The following is a 17,931-nucleotide window of genomic DNA, read 5'->3' on the forward strand; positions in this document are numbered from 1 at the left end:
TGGGTTAATTAACCTAGCTGTGATACCATATTAAACGTGAATTGTATTGATTGAATAAAGATTACATACTAAAGACTCTATATAGAGTATTACAATTTAATACCCTATACAGTGAAGTATATAAAATACGATTCTAAGTTGAATAATATAGTCTAACAATTTATCTGGACAATTTACTAAGGAGGTGAATGTTAGGGTCGATGGTGATTCCTTACTCCACATGCGAGCAAGTTTGAGCTTACATGCGACATTAATTGCATAACTCCACACCCTTGCGTGTGCACACTATGATTGTGGATAATGGGCGCAACGTGGTGTTTTGATGGTGCACTTGTGGATGATATCATGAGACTATTCATGAAAGGGGTTTACAATGTATAATATCATTGTTAACCCTAGTGGTTACTCATTATGGTTCCATGAATTGTTCATACACCGGATGTGTTAAAGATATGATCATATGGCACATGCCTCGCAAATGCGAACTTTAAGTGCAATAAATTTGTGTTTATGTTTCACTCATGATGAACTTTAAGTGCATAGATATGATCATATGGCACATGCCTCGCAAATGCGAATATTCATCCACCTTGTATGAAAAGTTTGATCAAAGTTTTGTAGATTTCTTACAGTGTACTTTTTCATAGTTTTTGTCACTTTCTATTTGTTAGATCCGATCCGATCCAAATCGAAACTACTGACACCGGTCACCTATACGGTTCAAACTTTGTAATGACAACAAATGTTTTAACAATCATCACAACGAAACAACATTCTTATAACCACGGTCTAAAAGAGCAAAGGTTGTATGAATAAACAAACTCGAGTTATTAATCTATACGGGCCGAACTTTGCAATGACAACATATGTTTTAATAATCAGATTAAGAATCATCGCAACGAAACAATTTTCTTATAACCACAAACTAAAAGAGAAAAGGTTGTATGAACAAACAAACAAACAACTCGAGTTATTAGAATGTCCTGGAGAACTTTCTGATTTCATGCATAATGGACGATATGGAAACAAGATCCTTGTTAAGGGCGGACCCACCATCGATTTTCTTCATGCAATCAGAGAGTCTTGTATAGTAAAGTAGAAGTTGCGTCAAGGCGGCTCTTAATATCTCCATTCCACATAGGAAGTTGCTGAACGACGTGATTACATCACTGTGCATCAATTCTATTGCTGCTTTCCATCTACTTCCAAAATCCTTCACGAGTGGTTCAACTTCAGCCACCGTGATTGGTTTGTCAGATCCGGAATTCGGGTCCTCAGCTGCAATGCAATACAAAACGTCAACCTTAGTCTGACCTATTTTTTTGACCAATACAAACACATAATGTGATGAAGAAGATTCATAAACTCACAGGCACGAGTTTTTACAAACTTTATCAGATTGCCAAAATGTTCCAACAGCAATTCTTCCTGTGAGAAACAAAATTATGACAAAGCTACATGTATATGCATTTAAGGATATTATTATGTAGTTAAAAAAACTCACCACATAAACAGCAACATAGTTCTTCAGAAGGTCTTCAAAATGGGCCTGAATTTTGCCACCTTCTGGGCCCGTTTCCTAGAAATGAAATCGCATTATAGCTGCTAATACATAAATAATTGTACAATGTAAGCGTAAAAGAAAATTTTTATTGGATGACATTGACATTGACCTGGCGCAGGGGTACTGAAGGATTTTGTAGAATTTCAATGCGTATCTCCTTTGCCAGGTGTTGGAAGCTGGTGGATGCAAGTTTTGAGAGTGCATCCGCGGATTTGTTTTCACTTCTGTTGATATGTCGGATATTAAATGAAGTGAACTGTGATGTTAGTTACAGGGCCTGCTCGAGGTAGAGGATCATGATATCACCCTTTGCGGCATAGTCGCCGCGTATCTGCCCTGCAACCAACAAGGAGTCGACGTATGCTTCCAAATGTTGCACGCCGAGTTTGACTGCTAAACGTAGTCCTGCCAGTAGGGCCTCGTACTCTGCCTCGTTATTTGTGCTTTTGAAATCGAGGCGGATTGCATATGTAAGTTCTTGGCCATCAGGGCTGACGAGTCGTAGACCTGCGCCTGCACCTTCCTCGTTGGAGGCACCATCAGTAAAAAGTGCCCAAGTTTCGGAGGAAGATGGAGCTGGCGTGGAATTTTGTGCTTCTTCGCATTCTTGAATGCGATTGGCCGGTACCTCGGCGGCGAAATCAGCTAAGACTTGGCCTTTAATCGCGAGGCGCGGTTTATAGTTCAGCGTGTGCGCGCCTAGCTCACTTGCCCATTTTGCTAACCTCCCAGAAATGTTAGGTTTGGATAGGATCGGGCCGATCCTGTAATTGGTTAGCACCGTGATGACATGGTTTGCGAAATATCGTCGCAACCGTCTTGATGCATGTACCAGAGCTAATACCAATTTCTCCATTATTGAATATCTTGTTTCTGGGTCGTTGAGCATCTTGCTGATGTAATAGATGGGTGTTTGAACCCCTCCCGCTCCACTATCAGTACCGCACCTACCGCGTTGTCTGCGGCAGATAGGTATAATATGAGTGGTTCATCCTTGCGTGGTGCGGTTAGAGTTGGGAGTTGTATCAAACACTCCTTCATTTCCCGGAAGGCATTTTCGGCTTCTGCGGTCCACTGGAATTGTTCTTTCTTTAAACAGTTCCGCAGGGTCTTGATGAAGGGATAGGAATTAGCTGCATGGTTGGCTAAGAATCTATTTAGTGCGGCTAGCCTGCCGGCCAACCGTTGCATTTCTTTCATCGTTGAAGGCGATGACATGCGCTCGATTGCCTGTACCTTTTCCGGGTTTACCTTGAATCCATATTTGGTTACGATGAATCCAAGGAATTTGCCTTCTTCCATTCCAAACGAGCATTTCCCTGGATTGAGCTTTATGTTAACGCTTCGCAGAGTTTGGAATGTTCGTTCAATATCAGTGAGCATGGTATCTTCCTCCATGCTCATGACGACTAGGTCGTCCATGTAGATTTCGACACTTTTGTTTATTTGCCCGTGGAAAGTGTCGTTCATCAGTTTTTGATAGGTTGCGCCCGCGTTGCGCAACCCAAACGGCATTTTTGTATAGCAGTAATTCCCGGTGGGAGTGCGAAATGCCGTTTTGTCTTCATTCTCGATTGCCATCTGTACTTGGTGGTAGCCTTTATAGCAATCGAGGAAACACTTCCATCTGAATGGTGCGAGGTTGTCGACTTTTTCGTTGATTTCCGGAAGTGCGTAACAATCCTTGGAACAGGCTTTGTTGAGATCTTTGTAATCGACGCACATGCGCCAGCCCCCGGATGGTTTTTCTACCATGACTGGGTTGGATAACCAAGTCTGGTATTTAACTTCCCGCAGGATGCCTGCGGAGAGCAGTTCTTCCACCTGCTCATGCATCGCCTGGTTTTTAGCGGATCCAAGGTGGCGTTGGCCTTGGATCACCGGCTTAATACCTGGCATGGTATTTAAGCAATGTTGCGCAATTTCACGCGGGACCCCAGTCATGTCTGCGGGTGTCCACGTGAAAATGTCTTGGTTCCTGAAGAGAAGCTGCTTCAGGTGCGCTCTGGTGTTGGGGGACAAGGCGTGGCCCAACGTAACCTTTTGTTCTGGGTATCTCGCGTTGAGAACCTATTTTTCTGGTTGATTGTTGGGGGTAGGCCTTGCTATCTTGGTCGGACGTATTTCGTCCGACATCATGACGTCTCTGCGTGCGTAGATTATCGCGACCCCCGTTTCGGTTGGGAAACCGACCGCATAGTGGGGTACGGACATAATCATATTGAAATCACCTTGGGATTCTCTCCCAAGGAGAACGTCATATCTGGAGGTATGAGGTAAAACCATGAAGTTTACCTCTTCTGTTCGTGTGTGCCTTCCGCTGGTAAGGCGCACAGGAAAAGTAATTTGGCCGAGGGGAAAGACAGTTTCCCCTGCGAACCCGGCCAACGGGTAGTCCACTGCTTGCAACCGATCTTTGTCCTCCTGATCGAACTGGTTGAAGCATTGCTCAAAGATGATATCGGAAGTACTGCCAGGGTCGATGAATAGACGCTCGGTGCAGTAATGAGCCAGTTGGCCTGTAATAACAACGGCGTGTCTGTCGCGCGGGCCGCCTCAGACTTTTGGAAAGACGACTTGCTCGTCTTTCCAGTCATTGTCCGGTCTTCTCGCCGCATTGCGCAGCCTACCCTTACCTCCGTTGATCATGTGGGTTGAGGCCACATACATGGTCCTATTCCCTGAGGAGGTGCCTTCGCCATGAGGAGTGATGCGCTTGGTGGGTTTCTGCCCACCTGGCAGAAGATGTTGTAGTTTCCCCTCTTTTAAGGCCCGCTCAATCTCCAGCCGGAGACTGATGCAGTTGTTTGTGGTGTGGCCCGAGTCCTTATGATACTCACAATAAAGAGTGAGATCCTGATTTTTCTTGGACTTCATTGGTTGGGCCGGTCGCAAGAGCTGTGCGTCCGTAAGAAGGACTTTACTTGGCGACACAGTAATCTCGGTCCAGTTGCGGTCCCGAGAATCTTTCTTTGGCGCCCGGTTGTCCCGTTGGGAATTATGGTTCCTTGGGTCAAACGGGTTGGTCCGCGGGAAGTATGGTTTGGAAATACTGTCGCGATTTCCTACGTCCCGGTTGCGTTTATTGTTACGCTTGGACCCCTGGTGGGAGGTTTCGGCTTGGGGTTGTGCCTTTGACATATGCGGTTCAAGGGACCGCTGCGTCTGGGCGTATGTCTTGACTGCGGCCATGACATCTTCCCATTTTTTAGGCAAGCCCTCCTTGCCATAGATGGTCATAACCATCTGCTTGTCCCTGACGGCCTTGATGAAATGGTTTCGTGCCATTTGATCTGCCACGTCACCTATTTCTAGGCACTCTTTATTGTACCGGACGACGAATGCTTCTAGAGATTCGTCGTCCCTTCGCCAGATATTCATGACGTCTAACGAATCACGTTCGTGACGTCGTTGCTGGCTGAAATGGGCGAGGAACTTTGCATGCAAGTCCTTGAATGAGACTAGTGATGCCACCGACAAAGAATCGAACCAAGCCCTGGCCAAACCTGTGAGGGTCTGGGGGAAAAAATTGCACCAAGTAGGTTCATCCCACTGGCCGTTGCATCCCGCGCCCATGAAAACGTTCATGTGGTCGTCCGGGTCGGACAAACCGCTGTATTTCCCAATGTTGAATGGGAATTTTGTTGTGGTGACATAGGCGTGGGCAATTCGCGGGGCGAATTTTGAGTTTACGGCCGCAGCTTTCGGCCTGTAGGGCTGGTTTTCAGGGCGCTTTGCAGCCCTGAGTTATGTGTTGCGTGGATGAGTGGGAGGAATATAGTTGCGTCCTCCCGGTCTGCTGCTGGTGTCATGCGAATCCCCGTAATATGTATGGTCGTCCGGGTCGGTACGGCCATGACCTTATACTGGGGCAGCGGTCCCAGCCGGCTTTGGATGCCGGAACTGCGGTGGACTGTGGATTGCCGCCTATTACCACCTTGGGGGCCTAGGCGGCTTTGAATTGGTCCTCTGGTGCGGGACCCGTATGAGGAGTCGTCCTCATCTAATGTGCGGACCTCACAGTAAGAGGATCCGCGGTCCTCACGCCTGCTTCTGGAGGCTGGACGTAAGGGTGCCCTGCCGTCGTATTGTAAAATACGACCCGCAGGTGTGGTTGGTGCCGGGGTAGGCCCGGCCTATATTTGCGCTTCAGCGCAAGCTCGGTTATATGTTGCGGCCAGCAGGGCGGCCTGCTGGTCATACCAGGTGTGAGGGTCCATGTCCGGAGGGATCACAGATGCGTACTGTGATAGGTCGTGTCCGAACGTTAGGGATGGACCCCTTTGCGTGGAGGTGCCAATGTGGCCCGGATTTGGGTCCGGGGGTGCTGTCCCCGCATTTCCTGGGTTGGTGGGGAGTAGATTATCCCCGGTAGTGTTGTTTTGGTGATCAGTCATGATTTTTTGAGAGGGAGAAGGATGGTTGAAAAAAAAAGTGCTAAGAGTAGCGGTGGGCGCCAATGATGAAACAATGGTTAACCGGGCTGGGTTAACTCACGGGTCTCGTCAAGAAGGGTTAATCCCTTCCTCTCGAGGATCGCTGGCTGGTCACCGGTGGGTTGATCTCCTGCACAAGGAAACAAACCGTGACTCGTAACAAGGAGGATGGGGTGGGGGGTGCTCCTTGTTACCACTCTCCGGCGTGAGAATCAGTAGTCTGCTTGGGAAACAAAGTATGATAGTAGTAGTAGTGAGAGAGTTGTGAAGAGATACCTCAAACCTGGTTTGGGGTTGGTATTTATAGCCGAGGAGTGAAGGAGGAGGTGGATGGATAGACTGACGGCATGCTGCACCGTTGCAGGTGTGTCAGACATGTTGGCCGGGGAGGCGACGCCACGTCAGTCTGTTGCTTACGTAGTCCTGACAGGCGGCTGCCATTGGTGCTACTTGCTCTGTGGTGTCAGTCCCACTTGATGAGTAGATAGGGAGCGGTGCAAGCCGCATCGCTGTCTGCGATAACTGTAGATGTTCCCGCATCCTACTCTTCTGATCAAGAAATACGCGAAATGCGGTGCCAGGCCGCATCGTCAGCTGTGGTGACTGTTGTTGTTATCCAGCTTCTCTGTATTGATAGAAGTGTTCACTGGATGCGGTGCCAGGCCGCATCGCTGTGAATACTTCCGTTTTCATACACCAGATGCGGTGCCAGCCGCATCGCTATACCGTTCTCATATTCCAGGTAAGTCCTCCTCCATCACTGGACAGATTGGATTCAACCACTGTGTCGATGCGTTCCCGCACGGACATAAGTAGGTTGTTAGCTAGTGGGGTTTTTGATAAGGGTAATGGTCACTCGCGGTCGATGCTGACGCGAGATCTGGGACCATACCCCTTCACGTGTGATTTAGTTTACGAAGATTTTCAATGCCGAGAACCTCGATCAGAGAGTAAAAAAGGCGTAAGGTTCACAATGGTGCAAAATTAAAATGGGATATACCGGGCTAGGATTCGAGTTACAGGAACAAGGGCCAAACCTAGCACCCAAGAATGGAAACGTCGGGCGAAAACACTTGACAACCTCCTAGAAGCAGCTTTTCTTGCCACCAGACCTTTCTCCATCAATTAGGAATCTGATGCCGTCACTAAACACATTCCTTAAATTGTAGCCATTTGTTGAGTGTTTTTTTGTGTCTAATCCGCATATATATCACCATTGCCCTTGATTTTCTTGACTGTATATCTCTTAAATGTCAACATATACACGTGTGATTTAGTTTACAAAGATTTTTCAATGCCGAGAACCTCGATCAAAGAGTAAAAAAGGCGTAAGGTTCACAATGGTGCAAAATTAAAATGGGATATACCGGGCTAGGATTCGAGTTACAGGAACAAGGGCCAAACCTAGCACCCAAGAATGGAATCGTCGGGCAAAAACACTTGACAACCTCCTAGAAGCAGCTTTTCTTGCCACCAGACCTTTCTCCATCAATTAGTAATCTGATGCCGTCACTAAACACATTCCTTAAGTTGTAGCCATTTGTTGAGTGTTTTTTTGGTGTCTAATCCTCATATATATCACCATTGCTCTTGATTTTCTTAACTGTATATCTCTTAAATGTGAACATATACACATGTGATTTAGTTTACGAAGATTTTTCAATGCCGAGAACCTCGATCAGAGAGTAAAAAAGGTGTAAGGTTCACAATGGTGTCTTTTCCTTTATTATTTTATTTCATAACTCGGGATAAAACCCCGATAATTTACAATAATAAGATTTTTCTGATAAATCTTTATTTCAAAACATATTTCTTTATTTTATACTGAGCCACTATCGTAAGCTTGAAATGCTCTCCGGCACTTTTCCTGAATTACAGTAGATCACCTGAAACATGTTTTAAAAAGGTTTTTGTCAGCGGGGAAATACTGAGTGAATCATTCATTTTACTAAAAACGACACATTTGTTATAATTCACAGTATTAAGATCTTTTACATATGTTTCTGATATCAACCAACTACCCACAGTATTTGTCACTCGACCGGATCTGTGACAGTGGTCATATCACCATTGGCTGCCCCAATGAATGACGTATCACTAATTTTTAGGTTCGCCCACCTAAAGTGATAAAAACAGTAGTAATGTGCACAATACCCCACATACTGGCTGTAATTTGGTGATTACATCAACTTAATCACTGTAATTATAATTTTGAAAATAATTTGGAGTATTGTAAAACATTTGATAAAAAGAGAATGACTCACATTGCAGATTTAACACGGACAGAATATGATTTAGCCTGGTTAACCTAATTTCAATAATAATGCATACAAAACTGGGTTAGTGATCAATACAGCAGTCACGATAACTCACGAAATCAAATTCTAATAATGAACGACAAAGTGCAATACTTAAACATTCATCGATTTAACGACGAACGACAAAGTATAACCCAATGTGGGCGGCACTTAAACATTCTTTGGATATATTGATCTCGGAAAATGAATCGTAATAGCGATCGAGTGATTACCCTGTTTTGCGGCAGCAATTCGAAAGCAGTGTGTGTTTAACTGTAGTATAACGACTGTAACTCAACGTACAGACAGCAACTTTACGTCGTTTTCATTTCCAAATTCAATTCCCAAGGTCGGCTATTTATAGCCAGAAAATAGCCTCGCTTACGGACCGTAAGCCATAACCCTTACGGTCCGTAAAGGTTCGGTCTAATTTGTAGAGTAGCCTAGTCAGTGGTATAGGCTTGATGAATCAACTATTTCGAAAATTCTCAGTTTAGACAACGCAATTTAAAGATAATTATCAATTAGGGTTTTACCCCTCTGAGTTTTAGGGGCCCTGATCCTAATTCCGATTGTTCTGAAAATTTTAGGGTTATTGCAGAATTACTTGGGTGTCTCAATTAGGGTTTCCTTATTGACTAATTATCATTCTAATTATAAATTTTAATGAGAGTTGTTACATCCTCCCCACCTTAAGAAAAATCTCGTCCTAGAGATTCATTGAAATAGATGAGGGTATTTCCGCTTCATTTCTGACTCCAGTTCCCAAGTATATTCTGGTCCTCTCTTTGAATTCCATTTGACTTTCACCAGTACTAGTCGCTTGTGTTTGAGAAACTTGATTTTCTTATCTTCTATTTGTAAGGGTTTCTCTATGAATTTCAGCTTTTCATTTACCTCTATGTCTTGAAGAGGTACTACCAGGGATTCGTCTGATAGACATTTCTTAAGATTGGATACATGAAATACATCATGTACTCCAGCTAGTTCTTCTGGTAGTTGTAAGCGATAAGCAACTGGTCTGATTCGTTGAATCACTGGGAATGGTCCAACATATCTTGGACTCAGTTTTCCTTTCTTACCGAATCGTACGACTCCTTTCCAGGGAGATACTTTCAACAGTACTTTGTCTCCTATCTGGAATTCAAGTGGCTTGCGACGATTGTCTGCATAGCTTTTCTGGCGATCTCTGGCTGTTTTCAATCTTTCCTTGATTTGAGTTATCTTGTCTGTGGTTTCTTGCATGATTTCTGGACCTGATAATTGACTTTCTCCTATTTCCGCCCAACATACGGGAGTTCTGCACTTGCGTCCATACAGTGCTTCGAATGGAGCGGCTTCGATGCTTGAATGATAACTATTATTATAGGAGAATTCGATTAATGGTAAATGGTTATCCCAATTACCTCCAAAGTCAATTACACATGCTCGGAGCATGTCTTCCAGAGTTTGGATCGTCCTTTCACTTTGTCCGTCTGTTTGTGGATGATATGCAGTACTTAAATTGAGTCGGGTTCCAATTGCTTCTTGGAAACTTGTCCAGAAACGGGAAGTGAAACGACTATCTCTATCCGATACAATGGAGAGTGGAACTCCATGTAAAGATACTATTTCATCTACGTACAACTTGGCTAACCTTTCCATGCTAAAGGTTTCTTTTATTGGTAGAAAATGAGCGGATTTGGTTAATCGATCCACAATTACCCAAATCGCATCATTACCTTTTCTGGTTTTGGGTAACTTAGTAACAAAGTCCATTGTTATGAGTTCCCATTTCCATACAGGCATTTCTAACTGTTGTAGTAGACCTGAAGGTTTCTGCTGTTCGGCTTTAACTTGTGAACAGGTTAAACACTTAGATACGTATTCGGCTATATCCTTCTTCATTCCTATCCACCAGAAATTCTCTCTTAAATCTTGGTACATCTTATTGTTTCCTGGGTGTATAGTATACCTAGATTTATGAGCTTCCTCTAAAATCTTTGATCTTAAATTTCCCTGCTTAGGTACCCAAATTCTGCTTTTGTGGAATTTCCAAATTCCATCATTTCCTTGTTCCAATTCTTTTAAGTAACCTTTCATTCCTTCGGCGTCGTCCTTGATTGCCGTTTCCTGAATTTCTTTCAATTGTTCCATTAAATCTGCTTGTAGATTTATTCTAAGAGCACGAACTCGCCTTTGCTTCTCATGATACTTACGACTTAAGGCGTCTGCGACTACGTTTGCCTTTCCTTCGTGATATTGAATATCACAGTCGTAATCACTCAGGATTTCCATCCATCTTCTTTGCCTCATGTTTAACTCTTTTTGCCCAAATATATACCTTAAACTCTTATGATCTGTATAAACAGTAAACTTACTTCCATACAGATAATGTCTCCATATCTTAAGGGCAAAAACTATAGCTCCTAATTCTAAATCATGAGTCGTATAGTTTTCTTCGTGCTTTTTCAATTGTCTGGAAGCATATGCAATTACCTTCTTGCGTTGCATCAACACACATCCGTATCCTAATTTAGAAGCATCACAATATACCTCAAAATCTTCTGTTCCTTCTGGTAAGGCTAAGATTGGAGCATTGGTTAATTTCTGCTTTAAAATTCTGAAGGCCTCTTCTTGTTTAGGTCCCCACTCAAACTTAGTGGCTTTACAGGTTAGCTTAGTTAATGGTACAACTATCTTGGAAAAATCCTTAATAAACCGTCTATAATACCCGGCTAAACCCATAAAACTTCTAATTTCCATTGCAGTTTGCGGAACCTTCCAATTGGTAATTGCTTCTATCTTAGCAGGATCTACGTGAATACCTTCGTGATTCACCATGTGTCCTAAAAATTGCACTTCTTGTAGCCAAAATTCACACTTCGAGAATTTGCATATAACTTTTCTTTTCTTAACAAAGTTAAGAGTGCATGCAAGTGTTGACAATGTTCAACCTGACTTTTTGAATAAATAAGTATATCGTCTATGAAAACAATTACAAATTTATCCAGATATGGTTTACAGATCCTGTTCATCATGTCCATAAATGCTGCAGGTGCATTAGTTAACCCAAAGGGCATGACTGTAAACTCATAATGTCCATACCTAGTTCTAAAAGCAGTTTTAGGTATGTCTTCTTCTTGAACCTTTAATTGATGATATCCGGAGCGCAAATCTATCTTAGAAAAATATTTAGCGCATTGTAATTGATCGAAAAGATCATCAATCCTAGGTAATGGGTATCGATTCTTAATTGTAACCTTATTCAACTCTCTATAATCGATACACATTCTCATTGATCCATCTTTCTTTTTCACAAACAACACTGGTGCACCCCAAGGGGATGAACTAGGTTGTATAAATCCTTTGCTTAGTAATTCATCTAATTGCTTCTTTAATTCTAGCATTTCGGTAGGAGCTAATCGATAGGGTGCCTTGGTTATCGGTGTAGTTCCTGGAATTAGATGAATCCTAAATTCTACCTCCCTATCTGGTGGTAACCCAGGTAAATCTTCCGGAAATACATCTGGGTATTCTGAGACTACAGGAATTTCCTTAAGTTCTTTTCCTTTAGTACGAATGATTACTGAAATCATATATACTATTCCTTGTTTCCGTTCATAATTAGCAACTTTCATTACTGATATGAACTTTAGCGGCTTTCGAGGTTTATCTCCTGTAATCATGATTACTTTCCCAGTAGGTGATTGAATTTCTATAGAGTTTCTATCACAAATGATTTGAGCATGGTTGGCTATTAACCAATCCATTCCTAACACAACATCAAATTCAGCTAATTTCATAGGCAATAGGTTTGCAGTAAATTTATGACCTGAGAGTTCTATTTCTACTTTTTGCAAAACCTGATTGATTTTTACTGAATTCCCATCTGCAGTTTCGACTGTAAAAATTTGCCTAACGGTAGTTAAGGGTAACTTAAGAGCTTGACAGAATGAAGTATTTATAAAACTTTGGTTTGCACCAGAGTCAAATAATACTTTTGCATAAACGTTGTGAAATTAAACGTACCGGCTATGACATCCGGAATGAGCTCTGCTTCTTGAGTGGTTAGCTGGAATGCTCTGGCATTCTTCTTAGTAGCTCCTTCGGTCGCTTTGGGTTTGTTATCTACGGGTTTGATTAACTTAGGACATTCTGTTTTGAAATGTCCGGCTTCTCCACAATTGTAACAAATTATGGATTTCTTCCTGCAGTTTTCTTCACGATGTCCTATCGTTTTGCAAAAATTGCAAAGTTTATTACATCTTCCAAAATGATTCTTTTTGCAAATTTTGCAGAATGGCAAAGTTGAAGATTGCCCTGTTCCTTTCTTTTTGAAATTACTATTATTACCTATCCTAAATCCTTGGGTAATTTTCTGAGCTAATTCCTTCTTTCTATCTTCATCTCTTGTGCGTATCAGTTCATCAGTTAGGGTGTTAGCTAATTCTACTGCATCGTCAATAGTGCGAGGTCTCGCAGCCTTAACGATATTGCGAATTTCGCTAATTAATCCCCAAATATAGCGAGAAATGAGTACCGGTTCTGGCGAAGCCAGGTTAGGTACCACTCTAGCATATTCGAAGAATGTCGAAGTATAACCACGACAATCCACACCTAACATCCGATGAGTTAGGAACTTATTTGCCATTTTTTCCTTTTCATACTCAGGACAGAATTTTCTTTCTACGAGATTCTTAAATTCTTCCCAAGTCATAGCATAAGCCCTATTTCTTCCTTTAGCTTGTAACACAGTGTTCCACCATTCAAGTGCTCCTTCTTTAAACAGATTTGATGCGTACATGACTTGATCATCTTTGGCACACTTACTTATTGCAATTACTGCTTCGGTTTTCTCTAACCAACGTAGTGATGCAGTTGCCCCTTCATTGCCTGCAAATTCAGTGGGTTTACAAGCAAGGAATTCTTTGAAAGTGCAACCAGGTGTTGCAGCCTTCTGTTTCTTAGGGAGCGGCGTGTGCTGGGATTCATTATCATGATTAACATGATTATTGCCCACGTTTATACTATTACTGAAGTTATCCTCAATAGTATGTTTACTAGGAATGATTTGCTGCGGTTCGATTGGACTTTTTACAGCAGCAACAAATGCTGGAATAGCATTGGCTATCCCTTGAGCAACAATATTTTCAATATCTTGTCTAGTCATATATTGATCCCCTGGATGTTGTTCCGACTGATTAACTTCATTTACCGGTTCATTACCACTATTTGCCATCTGATAATATATATAATATTTTTATTAGTATCTGATAATTAGCAGTTATACACAAACAATCAGACAATTCATAATACACGTAAAGTCAAAACTATCGATTTCTCGATTCCATTTTATACTGGTTATAGTATCCATCAATACACACCATTATTTTACAAAGTCTTATTCGTAGTTACAACTGATTTCACTATTACTTTTACTATTACACAACTATAGTTTTACCATCCTCCTATTTCTCGTCACTCGTCATCCTAAAAACGAAGTTCCCTTTCGTCATACTTCCAGGCAATCTGTCTCCCTATCTCCCTGATTCTATTCCCTGCATCCATCAACTCTTCACCGAAATGGCGAAGTTCAGCCATATTCTCAGTGCTCATTAGTGGATTAGGTAGGGGTTCTGGATCGAATTGCGGAAGGAAGGAATAAGGGTCGTTGACAATATTTTGAAATTGCCAATCATTCGTCCACCATTCTTCCATTTCTACAGGTTGGGAGTGTACTATTGGTTCTGGGATTGCTGGTGCAAAATTCATAGGGATTGGATTTTCGATAGGATAGGTAAAAATATTCGTATTGACAGGCTGAATAGTCTCACAGTGTGCCAATAGGATATCTATTTCTTCCTGAAAAGTTATTCTCTGGCTTTGGTTGGAGCTCTCTCCGATTTCTACCCGAGTTGGTCTAGAACCTTGCCCTACTTCCATTTCTATTTCTTGAGAATATTCCTCAAACTGTATCTCCATTTGCCTAGAATCTTTCTTAACTTCAATTTCCATCTCCGGCTGTTTACCAGTTTCTTTTGCTATTTCTAAAGGATTGTTTATTTTAGGAAGTTTTGGAGCTGGCTTTTTCCTACGTATACGATGTCCCCACACGTAATTCTTCTTTTTCTTTCGTTTTGGCTTTGTCAAAAGTGGAGCATGGAATTCTACAGGTTGGTCCACATCAGCAAAGTATCCAGTAAACTCTTGGGAAACTTCTATATTCACCGGGTAAAGATTGAGGTTCTGAAAAGCTTCAGATATCTCGCTCATGCTGTGTAGCATATATGCAAAATGCACAAAATGCTAAGTTAAAACTTTGGAACAAAGTTTAACAAATAAACATCGAAGTTTTATTGCACACTATTTGTACAAAATAACAGGAAAGAACACACTCAGATTTATTTATTTATTTACTGAGAAGTGCTATTACTAGACTTAGGGTATTTAAAGATTTGCATGTTCTGCTACAGTGGCTAGCATATACAAATTTGCCCATTTCTCATCTAGCTTATCTTCCCAAGGTGATTTATTGATTAACTCCTGGGTTTCCTTTTTAATCCTCTTTTCTCGGATTTGCTCTTTACTTTTCTTAATAATCATACTCCTTTTTCTAGGAGAAAGCGGTTTCTCATATTGTGCTTTTCGCACAAATATTCCTTCTTCAGGAATTGTAGGGAGTTTTCAAAATTTAGTTTTGGATGAACTTCCCTCTTCATAGACTGACCTATCTAATTTAAGATAGATATCTTGCAGCTTTTGCTTACCCATACTGTAACTAACAAATAGTCAGTTTAATAAAACACATAATCACATAATAGTAATCAGGAAAAATTAAGTATCTTTTAAATACTTAATTAGCTTAACCCAGTGGCTCTGATACCACCTTATTTCTGTCACCGCCCCCGACCCGGTTTGACCCGTTTCAGGAGCCGCGGGACAGAAATCCCGTGATATTTGTTTATGTGATTTTAGCAGCGGAATTTTAACATTAGGATCGTTATAAAGCTAAAAACTTTTCCTTTATTATTTTATTTCATAACTCGGGATAAAACCCCGATAATTTACAATAATAAGATTTTTCTGATAAATCTTTATTTCAAAACATATTTCTTTATTTTATACTGAGCCACTATCGTAAGCTTGAAATGCTCTCCGGCACTTTTCCTGAATTACAGTAGATCACCTGAAACATGTTTGAAAAAGGTTTTTGTCAGCGGGGAAATACTGAGTGAATCATTCATTTTACTAGAAACGACACATTTGTTATAATTCACAGTATTAAGATCTTTTACATATGCTTCTGATATCAACCAACTACCCACAGTATTTGTCACTCGACCGGATCTGTGACAGTGGTCATATCACCATTGGCTGCCCCAATGAATGACGTATCACTAATTTTTAGGTTCGCCCACCTAAAGTGATAAAAACAGTAGTAATGTGCACAATACCCCACATACTGGCTGTAATTTGGTGATTACATCAACTTAATCACTGTAATTATAATTCTGAAAATAATTTGGAGTATTGTAAAACAGTTGATAAAAAGAGAATGACTCACATTGCAGATTTAACACGGACAGAATATGATTTAGCCTGGTTAACCTAATTTCAATAATAATGCATACAAAACTGGGTTAGTGATCAATACAGCAGTCACGATAACTCACGAAATCAAATTCTCACAATGAACGACAAAGTGCAATACTTAAACATTCATCGATTTAACGACGAACGACAAAGTATAACCCAATGTGGGTGGCACTTAAACATTCTTTGGATATATTGATCTCGGAAAATGAATCGTAATAGCGATCGAGTGATTACCCTGTTTTGCGGCAGCAATTCGAAAGCAGTGTGTGTTTAACTGTAGTATAACGATTGTAACTCAACGTACAGACAGCAACTTTACATCGTTTTCATTTTCAAATTCAATTCCCAAGGTCGGCTATTTATAGCCAGAAAATAGCCTCGCTTACGGACCGTAAGCCATAACCCTTACGGTCCGTAAGGGTTCGGTCTAATTTGTAGAGTAGCCTAGTCAGTGGTATAGGCTTGATGAATCAACTATTTCGAAAATTCTCAGTTTAGACAACGCAATTTAAAGATAATTATCAATTAGGGTTTTACCCCTCTGAGTTTTAGGGGCCCTGATCCTAATTCCGATTGTTCCGAAAATTTTAGGGTTAGTGTAGAATTACTTGGGTGTCTCAATTAGGGTTTCCTTATTGACTAATTATCATTCTAATTATAAATTTTAATGAGAGTTGTTACATTTTTTTTGTGTCTAATCCGCATATATATCACCATTGCCCTTGATTTTCTTGACTGTATATCTCTTAAATGTTAACATATCCACGTGTGATTTTGTTTACGAAGATTTTTCAATGCCGAAAACGTCGATCAGAGAGTAAAAAAGGCGTAAGGTTCACAATGGTGTAAAATTAAAATGGATATACCGTGCTAGGATTCGAGTTACAGGAACAAAGGGCCAAACCAACCACCCAAGAATGGAATCGTCGAGCGAAAACACTTGTCAACCTGCTAGAAGCAGTGTTTCTTGCCACCAGACCTTTCTCCATCAATTAGGCATGTAACAACAAGTCAACAACAAAGGTGAGCGAGTTCACAATTGATGTTCGTTTTAAAGTAGTTTCAAAAATCTTGAGTTTGTTTGCAACCATAGGTTAACCAGCTTTCCTTGTTTTCCAAACCATAATTAGTGGGGGCTACCCCATGTAGCCATTTCTTGAGTGTTTTTTTTGGTATCTAATCCGCATGTATATCACCATTGCCCTTGATTTTCTTAACTGTATATCTCTTAAATGCCAACATATACACGTGTGATTTAGTTTACGAAGATTTTTCAATGCCGAGAACCTCGATCAGAGAGTAAAAAAAGCGTAAGGTTAACAATGGTGTAAAATTAAAATTGGATATACTGGGCTAGGATTCGAGTTACAGGAACAAGGGCCAAACCAACCACCCAAGAATGGAATCGTCGAGCGAAAACACTTGACAACCTAGTAGAAGCAGCTTTTCGTACCACCAGATCTTTCTCCATCAATTAGGAATCTGATGCCGTTACTAAGCACATTCCTTAAATTGTAGCCATTTGTTGAGTATTTTTATGGTGTCTAATCCGCATATATATCACCATTGCCCTTGATTTTCTTGACTGTATATCTCTTAAATGTAAACATATACACTTGTGATTTAGTTTACGAAGATTTTTCAATGCCGAGAACCTCGATCAGAGAGTAAACAAGGCGTAAGGTTCACAATGGTGTAAAATTAAAATGGGATATATCGTGCTAGAATTCGAGTTACAGGAACAAGGGCCAAACCAACCACCCAAGAATGGAATCGTCGAGCGAAAACACAAGACAACCTGCTAGAAGCAGCGTTCCTTGCCACCAGACCTTTCTCCATCAATTAGGAATCTGATGCCGTCACTAAACACATTCCTTAAATTGTAGCCATTTGTTGAGTGTTTTTTTTTTGTGTCTAATCCGCATATATATCACCATTACCCTTGTTTTTCTTGACTGTATATCTCTTAAATGTCAACGTATCCACGTGTGATTTTGTTTACGAAGATTTTTCAATGCCGAAAACCTCGATCAGAGAGTAAAAAAGGCGTAAGGTT

At 41.2% G+C, this 17,931-nt stretch overlaps 1 long non-coding RNA gene across 1 annotated transcript; it reads right to left on the bottom strand.

Annotated features, from left to right (window-relative positions):
• Nucleotides 1-867: 867 nt before the first annotated feature.
• LOC118487172 lies at nucleotides 868-1,649 on the bottom strand. Its single transcript, XR_004880589.1, has 2 exons — nucleotides 1,505-1,649; nucleotides 868-1,428 (listed from the first exon to the last, which is right to left on the bottom strand). It is a non-coding gene; the product is annotated as an uncharacterized LOC118487172 (long non-coding RNA).
• Between the last annotated feature and the right edge of the window lie 16,282 nt (nucleotides 1,650-17,931).

This window comes from Helianthus annuus, chromosome 15 (assembly GCF_002127325.2).
Source record: "Helianthus annuus cultivar XRQ/B chromosome 15, HanXRQr2.0-SUNRISE, whole genome shotgun sequence".
NCBI lineage: Eukaryota > Viridiplantae > Streptophyta > Magnoliopsida > Asterales > Asteraceae > Helianthus > Helianthus annuus.